General features: G+C 50.4%; 1 long non-coding RNA gene across 1 annotated transcript; it reads left to right on the forward strand.

The window, feature by feature from the left end:
• Positions 1-8796: 8796 nt before the first annotated feature.
• On the forward strand, positions 8797-9308 carry LOC120648610. Its single transcript, XR_005665015.1, has 3 exons — positions 8797-8860; positions 8947-9144; positions 9224-9308. It is a non-coding gene; the product is annotated as an uncharacterized LOC120648610 (long non-coding RNA).
• The last annotated feature ends 478 nt before the right edge of the window (positions 9309-9786 follow it).

Genomic DNA, 9786 nt, shown 5'->3' on the forward strand with positions numbered 1-9786 from the left:
GTCGAGTGGAGTGGGAGCGGAGCGGGCGAGCGGCGTGGAGAAGAGGAGGGGGAGCGGCACGCCGGCACAGAGAGGAGGGGAGTCCGGAGCATCGCGGCGGTGCAGGAGTCAGGAGAGAAAGGATCAGCCGCCAGCCGGTCACCGCCGCAGAAGGATGGGGGTGGCGCGGGGAGGGTGAGAGGGAGGCGGGCGTTGGGGAGGGCGAGGGACTGGCAGGCGGTGGCGCCCGGGGGAGGTGGCGTGTGGCCGGGTAGGGATGAAACGGTGAGGAGTGACTAGGGTTAGTAGTTTGCTTTCTCACTTTATATGGGGCTGGAAAATAACGGGCCCTTATCGGGCCGGCCTGTATCAGGCGTGCCGGGCTGTGCCGCCCGCCGTGCTGAGGGAGCGGCCCAAGCACGGCCCCTGCTTGCGGGCCGGGCTAGCCCGGGCACGGTACAGGTCAGGTCTGGCCGGGCTTGGGCCGGGCCAAAAAACCGGACTCATGGGCGGGCTGTTGGGCTCCGGGCTGCATGGACATCTATACTCGGCGCTTGCCGGACGGCCGGAACCACGCCCCCAAACCCGCCGCAGCCAGTGCTAGCCTGCTAGGCCAGTGCTGCCGCGCCACCCGCCGCTAACGCCTAGTGCCGCTCCGCTCAGCTCGACGACGCCAAGTTGCCATCTGCGCCCCCGGTGGCCCAGGCCCCCGCCCCTAGCCATGGATCAACGGCAGCAGCCACAGATCGACGCGTTAGGTCACGATGGCGCGTGGCCATGCAACCGAACCATCCCTCCATCAACGCAGGCCATTATTGCGGACATGAGTGCAGGATAGGCGAGGGAGCTCACGAGTCAAGCTATTAGGCAGCACTAGATGCACATGGACCAAGGGAGAGTAGGCGCAGCTTGAAGCCATTTCGAGAACGGGCCATAGCTCGGTTGGCAAGCTCGCTAGGTGTGCGTGCGAGCCCACACGCGTTTGAGTGCCGCTCGAGCGTGTGGTGCTCACCCGGGAACTGTGGCTCCCTAATTAAAGTCTGCAGCCTCTTATGTGTAGAGCCACAAAGGGACTGGCGATGCACGTGGCCTCCGGAGCCATCTGGTGATTTCAAGATGGACGTGATTTAGGTTTGTGTGCAGTTCTAGGTTTGTTTGTAGATGTACGGTGTGAGTGAGGTGTGCGTGTGTAGGGTGGGTGCGCTTGCATGTTTGAACAGATGCTACAACTGTATCCAGACGAGAGGCTCCAAAAAAAAGTGCAGCTATTTCGGTTTGCTATTTAATTTTGTTTTGCAGTTTATTTTCTACACATTTCATTTATGTTGCGCTCATGGTTGAGTTAGTACTTGATCTTGCTAGTTGCTAATGCGGGACATCAAGCCAGCTCAGCTCAGCTCGATATCAAAGCAAGTTACAAGTCAAGCTCGGATCGGCTCGTTTACCAACTCGAAGTGGCTTGTTTGTTTAGACTATTCGCACTGGAATCCTGTAAAGAATCCTATAGGACCCATATACCAGAAAATGGTATGCAGCGATGTCCTATAGGACCCAAGCGGCCGAGCTCGCATGCGCTAGGAACAGTGGGCTTCTAGGACGTCCGAAATCGGGCCTCGTGTGCCTGCTCTAGCGGCCTCGCCTTCGCACCTAAAGAGGGGGAAAGGGAAAGAGAAGAGGAGGGGCGGCGGGAGAGCACGGGTGGCTGCCGGGAGGCAAGCCGGTGGCCGGGGCGCGCGGTGTGGCTGGATCTGCCATGGCCATGCGCGGCCCCGGCCGCCGCCGCCGCCATGGCCGCCTCGATCCGGTCGTTGCTGGGGAATGACGCGGGGAGAGGAAGTGGCCGGGAGCTCCTTCAGCGAGCCGTCGGCGGCGATGACCCTGGCCGGCGCCGGCGAGGCCGGCTGGTGCACCTGCGGCGAGAGGCTGCCTCGGTGGATGCAAGAAAGATTCAATCCCATGGAATCTTGAAGGCTGCCTTGTTTGTTGCTTTAGAATTTGGGTGAGGTGGTTAAAGGATGGGTTGGGTGTATATAAAGGCACAAGACGGAGATGAGGGGAGGAAAAATCCGACGGTAGTCAAGTTTTTTCCATTTCAACAATATTATTTTCATTCAATTCGACAGAGCCACCTGTTGACAACCAAAATTGACATTCGACAATACCGACCGGTCTGACCGGTACGCCCTAGCGGTCTGACCGGTCAGACGCTGTAGTCCGTCCGGCAGCAGCCGACCGGTCTGACCGGTAGGGTCGACCGGTCTGACCGGTCCAAGTGGAATCCGAGTACAACTAGGGATTTTAATAGATTTAGATCTTGTAATAGGATTTCTTGCGGGATAAGTCCACCCCACCCTATAAATATAAAGGGTCATGGCCGATTAGGTATCCAATCGATCAAATCAATACAACTTTTATCTTTTTACTTTTCTCTTGCCCTAGCATTTCCAATCTACTATTTGCTGTTCCTCCGTCGTCTCTACGTCGATTGAGGGCGTTCTAGGTGGCCTGCCGATCCTAGAACAACCCTACGTGCGCCTGCCCCGACGGGTCCTTCCCGGGCGACGTTCGTTGGTCTCACCGCCGGCCTGCGCGGCGACAACCGGTCTGACCGGTATACCCGACCAGTCTGACCGGTCTGAGCATCGGCGCTGCATTGTGCCGTCGCTCGCGGCGCGTTCAAGCATTTTCGTGTGTTGGCCCTAGTTCTGCGCCAACATATTTTTGGCGACTCCGCTGGGGAAAAGAATCAATCGGCTGCCATGGCCGGTAAAATTCCTAAACCTAGTGATGTTGATGCCGCGAACATCCAAAGGCCGACTGTTCAGCAACTTTCGGCCGAACAACAGAAGGCTCTTGATGACATCCAGAAGAAGATCAGAGAGGAGAAGGAGAAGGAGATCCAGAAGTTGGAGGAAGAAGCCATGAAGCAGTACATCTCACACTTCTCCATTGACCGACAAGGGAAGGTCACGATGGATGCCGGCTTCGATGCTTCACAGTTTGAGGTAAAATTCGATGAGAGCGAACAGCCCGTTCTTAATTCTGAAATAGCTAATGCTATAGATGATGCTGTTTCTTCTCATGTGAATAATAAGTTGGAATTTATTGGTCAAAATATGCATGATATGTTTGATGATCGCTTTAGCCGAATTGAAATACATCTTGGTATGAAGTCTGTCGGTAATAATACTCCGCCCCGGTGCGACCGTTCCCGCCCCCGGTGCCGTCCGTGACGTGTTCGGCGAGAAGCCGGAACCGCGAGTCCACTCCACGCCGGCCACGACTACACCGCCGACCCTCGGTAAGTAATGCAACCTCCCCCGTTATTGATAATGTTCGTAGATTATGGAACCGCAACCTAGTTAGGTGTCTTCCGTTCGGAAGAAATACAATTGAGATATGCAGATCTTTGCATATCTATAATTGTATCTATTTCGAATTGTCCACGTTATTTGGACAGCCCGAGGATGCGTAAATACGGTTAGTTTTCATGGTCCACTCCTATCTGAGACAGAGTCTCGGCATCACCTCCTCGTTGTTCTCCGGATACACAATCTCCCTTTTGGGACGTGTATCTGGAGAACAGCGGGGAGGTGCTGCCGAAATTTTGTCTCGGATGGTAGTGGACCATGAAAACTGACCGTATGTACGCATCCTCGGGTGGGATTAGGACCTACCTTCACCTATTAGAATGTAGGGACAACACGTAGTTGCATTTGATTTTTATTCTCACTCCGGTCTAGAGGATGGATGCCCGTCATTGGATGTACACGGGCCGTCCAAGTCAGGCTACCATGACCGATGAATGGATTCGAAAGACCAATGATTTTTTGGAAGCCGCGTGGAGTCAGGCTGAAGGATCGAGTTTCTTGTGGTGTCCGTGCAACAGATGTGGAAATAAGAAACGGAAAACGAAGAAGGTTATGGGCCAACATCTTTGCAAGTATGGATTTACGCCGGACTATACCCGGTGGATCTTTCATGGTGAAGGCCACCGTATGAGGGACGAGGTCGTGAGGCAACGCATCGATGATTGTGATGCTGATGGTGGGGTTGGAGACATGTTACATGACTATCATGAAGCACATTTCGGTGAAGGACCGCAGGAGGAGGAGCCAGAGGCATCCGCAAAGGTGTATTTCGAGATGTTGGAGGCTGCACAGAAACCACTTCACGGTCATACAAAGGTTTCTCAGCTGGACGGCATCGGACGGCTAGTGGCCTTGAAGTCTCAGTTTAGCCTGAGCCAAGACGCCTTCGACAGTCTGTTGACCATGTTTGGAAGCATGCTTCCAGAAAATCACATTCTGCCAAAGTCAATGTATCAGGCACAGAAAAAATCACATTCTGCCAAAGTCAATGTATCAGGCACAGAAAATTCTCGGTGCACTTAAGATGCCATATGAGCAGATACATTCTTGTCCAAATGGGTGTATCTTATTTAGGAAGGAGCATGAGAAAGATGCTTACTGTCCAAAATGTAAAGCCTCTAGGTTCCTCGAAGTGGACTTTGGTGATGGTCAGCCTAAGAAGCAGCTCACGATTCCCGTGAAATTCCTACGCTACCATCCTTTCATTCCGAGGATCCAACGACTATTCATGACCGAGGAATCCGCGCAACAGATGACCTGGCACAAGAAAGGTGTTCGGTACAACCCTGACAAGATGGTGCCAAGGTTTACAAAACCGGTGGGAACCGGTCCAGTTTGACCGGTCAAACCGGTCCGGTCCGGTTCCGATTTGGGCCGGTACCAAACCGGCCCAAATTCAAAATTCAAATTTGAATTCAAAAAAATGAAAAATTCCCAAAAAATACTTCAAGGTGCGACGAATCTAATGGTGTCAAATTTTCTCAAAAATTCGTTCGTTTAATATACTTTTCGGGCATTTAAAGTTAAACCAAAAAAGAAAAGGAAAAAAATGAGACGGCCCATTAAGGCCCACTTGGTAAATCGGTCAAACCGGCCGGTAAACCAGTCAAACCGGCCGGTATACCGTTCCAAACCGGTTACACATGCGATTTTAAATTTGGATTTGAATTCAAACCGGTCAAACCGCCCGATAAACCGGTCAAACCGGCCGGTATACCGGTACGAACCGGTTGAACTGACTTTTTTGAATTCAAATTTGAATTCGACCGGTACCGACCGGTTTCTGGCCAAACCGGACCGGTATACCGGTAGCGGACCCCGGCGGTTTGGCCGGTCCGGTCGGTAAATGAAACCCTGGATGGTGCATCCATCCGATGGTTAGTCATGGAAGAATTTTGATAGGATTCACTGTGACAAAGCTAATGAAGCTCGTAATGTACGTATTGCGCTTGCAACAGATGGGTTCAATCCTTATGGGATGGTGGCCGCCTCGTACTCATGCTGGCCTGTGTTTGTTATCCCTCTGAATCTCCCTCCAGGGGTCCTATTTCAACGACAGTCCATACTCGTGTCATTGATTATTCCAGAGCACCCGGGGAATAAAATGAGTGTTTACATGGAGCCTCTGATTGATGATTTGGTCAAGGCATGGGACGAAGGGGTGTGGACCTATGTCCGAGCAACAAAGACAAATTTTAGAATGTATGTTTGGTACCAATTCTCCCTGCATGACTTACCCGCGTATGGCATATTCTGCGGCTGATGTACTCACGGGAAGTTCCCATGTCCAACATGCAAGGCAGCTTTGCAGTTCATCTGGTTGAGGAAGGGGGGTAAGTATTCGTCATTTGACAAACATCGACAATTCCTCCCCGCTGACCATCCTTTTAGACAAGACGTTAAGAGCTTCACGAAAGGTGTAAAAGTTACAGAAATTGCACCGCCGATCATGACGGGTGTTGCGATTCATGCTCAGATAGACGCTCTCCGACTCAACGATGGCGGTGGTTTTGTTGGGTACGGTGAGGAACATGCTTGGACTTAGAAGTCTGGGCTATGGAGGCTCCCTTATATTGATGATATTCTGCTTCCACACAACATTGATGTGATGCATAATGAAAAGAATTGGGGGGAGGCACTTTTTGGAACAGTCATGGACATTTCTGATAAGACGAAGGACAACGTAAAGGCAAGAGTGGATCTGGCAATGTTGTGCGATAGACCAAGATACGAAATGAGGACTCCTGGACCCGGGAGGAAATGGAAGAAGACACAGGCCGACTTCGTCCTCACGAGGGCCCAGAAGAAAGAAGCACTAGAGTGGATCCAAAAGTTACAATTTTCCGATGGATATGCAGCGTATCTTAGGAGGGGTGTGAACTTGACTACTATGCGAATCAACGGGCTAAAGAGTCATGACTACCATATATGGATTGAGCGGCTTCTTCCGGTGATGGTTCGAGGCTACTTACCTAATAATGTATGGCTCGTGCTAGCAGAGTTGAGCAATTTTTTCCGTCAGCTTTGTGCTAAGGAGTTATCTTGGGCTGTTATTGCGGACATGGAAAAAGTGGCTCCCGTGTTGCTCTGTAAGTTGGAGAAAATCTTTCCACCAGCCTTCTTCAATCCAATGTAGCATTTGCTTCTGCATCTGCCTTATGAGGCAAGAATGAGAGGGCCTGTGCAGTTCCGGTGGTGCTATCCAGTTGAAAGATGCCAGAAGGTTCTTCGAACGAAATTTAAGAATAAATGAAAAATTGAGGCTTCGATTGCTGAGGCATATATTTTGGAGGAGGTGTCAAACTTCACGACTAAATACTATGGTGAGAAGCTTCCCAGCGTGCATAATCCACCTCCTCGTTACAATGCTGGCGATAATGAATCGAGTCTCAGCATTTTCCGAGGGCAACTTGGAAGTGCAAGTGATGCGAGGTACAAGACCCTGAACCATGAAGAGTGGCGCCGTATCATGCTTTATTTGTTGACCAACCTTTCTGAGGTGGAGCCATACATAGGGTAAGTTCTCATTTAACGTGTTCACGATGTTCCACGATTCAGCATGTCATTTAACATCTTCTTGCGTTTGCACTAAGCAGCATCCAACCCTTTGATCATATTTCACACAGGCAATTTCTTCGTCAATTCTGGCGTCGCTCAAGGTCTCCGACCCAGAACGAATCGGAGTCTCTTCTTAAAAATGGCGCCGGAAATTCTCAGCCCGATTTCATTTATTGGTTGCAACAAAAGGTAAACTCCGATTCACAGGATCTTTGCTGTAGCTAAAGGTTCAAGTCATTTAACATTTCGAACAATATGACGAACTTTGTCCCTTTCGCTTTCAGGGGCAAACCGATTCGTCCATGAGTGCCGAGTTGAGCAAGTGGCTGATGGATTTAGCTATAGGGTTAAGTCATTTAACGTTTATGACGTGAATGGATATCGCTTTCACACAACAGGATACGAGCAAAGTCGGCCCAATCGAAAAACCACTAATACTGGAGTCTTTACGCCAGGCCAAGATGGGGTCGAGTATTATGGAAGACTTGAAGAAATATACGAACTCAAGTTTCAAGGTTCCGTACCACAGACTCCCGTTATTTTCAAATGCCATTGGTTTGATCCTACATTAATCAGGCGGACCCCAAATGTTGGCCTAGTCAAAATTCGTCAGGATTCAAAGTTACCAGGCGACGATGTCTACATTGTGGCTCAACAGGCCACACAAGTTTATTATCTCTCATATCCGTGCCAAACCGACAAACATCTTCAGGGTTGGGATGTTGTGTGTAAGGTATCGCCACACGGCAAACTTCCTGTCCCAAACAATGAAGACTACAACAATGGCAGGGAGTTCTTTCAAGAAGGACTAGAAGGGAGTTTCGAGATAGACTTAAGTGACGTGATGGGAATGGAAGTGGACAATGAAAGGATTGCTGACGAGGAAGCTGGAGACGAGGTTGAAAATGCTCATGACTTAGAATTACTCGAGCGGCTGCATTTGGGCAGAGACAGTGAAGATGACATTCCTCCTTCGAATAATGCTGATTATGTCGAGGAGCCTAATAGTGATGATGAGGATTATGATCCAGCTAATCCCGATCATGATGACTATTTCTAGTACATGTATGAACTGAATTATTTAATTCTATGTATATATATTATTTTATTTTGCATAATTTGCTATGAACCAAAATGTTTAATTCTATGAACTGATTTTGCATATTTGTAGATATATTTATTGTTTATTTTGCATAATTTGTTAAGTACATATTGTTCATTTTTGCTGATTCGTTTACAATTATTCATTGCAGGTTATTGATTCGAAATGCCAGGCGGGGGCAAGATTGGTTTCCTGAGCGCCTTGTACAGGAGTAGTAGTGGAGAGCAAGAGGCTCCTGAGGGGTCCAGTGGAGCAGGGGGGGTCCAATGCCTCAGAAGGGTCCAGGAGGCGTTGGGGACGAGGGCCAGGGTGAACGAGAGGAGGTAAGATAGGTGGTGGAGGCCAGGGGAGGACGAGGAGGAGGAGCGGGAGCAGGAGGAGCAGGAGCGGGAGCAGGAGGAGCAGGAGGAGCCGAGACAGGAGGAGGAGGACCAGGGGGAGGAGGAGGAGGAGGCAGCAGGAGATACGAGGGCGGTGTGGTTGCGAGGACCGTCGCAACTGCCGCAGCGGCCAATACCTCTTGCGAGATGCCCGATGATTCGACCGGTACCGGACAGGTAATACTTTATGTTATGCACAATGACATTTATTTTTCAATTCATATGTTCAAAATGATAAGACACTAATACTTTATGTTATACACTTTTACAGGTATTGGATGCGCGTGCAGGCGGGTGCCCACAAAAGGAAGCCCAACGGCATCCTGGGAACCCTATGCAGGGAGCTCTTCCCTGGGATGGTGATGCATGCCGGGATCCTAGAGCCGGCATACATCGCCATCCCAAATGCAGAAGATCGGGAAGGGAGGTCCTTCGGCAACAAGGCGAGACGGGTGGTGGGAGAATTCTGGGTAAGTCGTCGCACTATATTGGTGAATAGTTACCATATATTTGAAACTCTTTGAATATTGACTGCAATTATCGAGTCTATATGCAGGATTTCTACAGGTGCGAGCCAGGATATGAGGCCATAGCGGCTCAGGTGGCTGACACAGCATGTCGCAAACTAGTGAAGGACATGCACTACGAGGCGCGTGTTCAGGCCGTAATTACCTACTGCGCCGATGTGGAAAAAAGGAAGGTCGGCAAGGACGTAGCAAGAAATATGTTCCTCACGCGGGAACAATACTTGAGGGTAAATGACGGAATCACTACTCATTTGTTTTGAATTTCATTTTCGGAAATGTCATCCACTTTGCTTCCATTATGTGTAGGTGCCTCAGAACTGGTGCGCCGGCAAGGGCGCGTGCTGGGAAATGATGGTGGACATGTGGCTTAGCGAGGAGTGGATTCAGCGGCACAACTTATGCCGGGACGCCGCTTGTTGATGCAAGGTGCGCCACACCATCATGGCAACCGAGGCCTTCCCGAGTACAGGGATGTTTGGGTAAGTCATTACACTTTTTGGTACTTTCAAACTCTAAATTTTGCATTCTCACTAATCATTGTATTCTTTCGCTTTGCTTGCAGTCGGAGTCACATGAAGACCAGGAATGCAACGACTTCCAGGCATACTGTATGGCACATAAGGGCAGGGCGACGTCCGACGTCTCCTACAACCCGGCGGATCCACCCGAGGCGTACAACAACCCGAGCGTCCACACGCGCATCACTGAGTACACGGAGATGGAAAAGGCGCTCCATGGGGACACATGGGATCCGGCCACCCAGCCCCTTTCTGGAGAAGCCATCATGAAGGCAGGAGGAGGGAAGAAGCACGGCAGTTACTGGATCGCCAACAGCCTTGTCGACACAGCCCGGATGGACGAAGAGACGA

Source organism: Panicum virgatum, chromosome 1K (genome assembly GCF_016808335.1).
Source record: "Panicum virgatum strain AP13 chromosome 1K, P.virgatum_v5, whole genome shotgun sequence".
Classification (NCBI taxonomy): Eukaryota; Viridiplantae; Streptophyta; class Magnoliopsida; order Poales; family Poaceae; genus Panicum; species Panicum virgatum.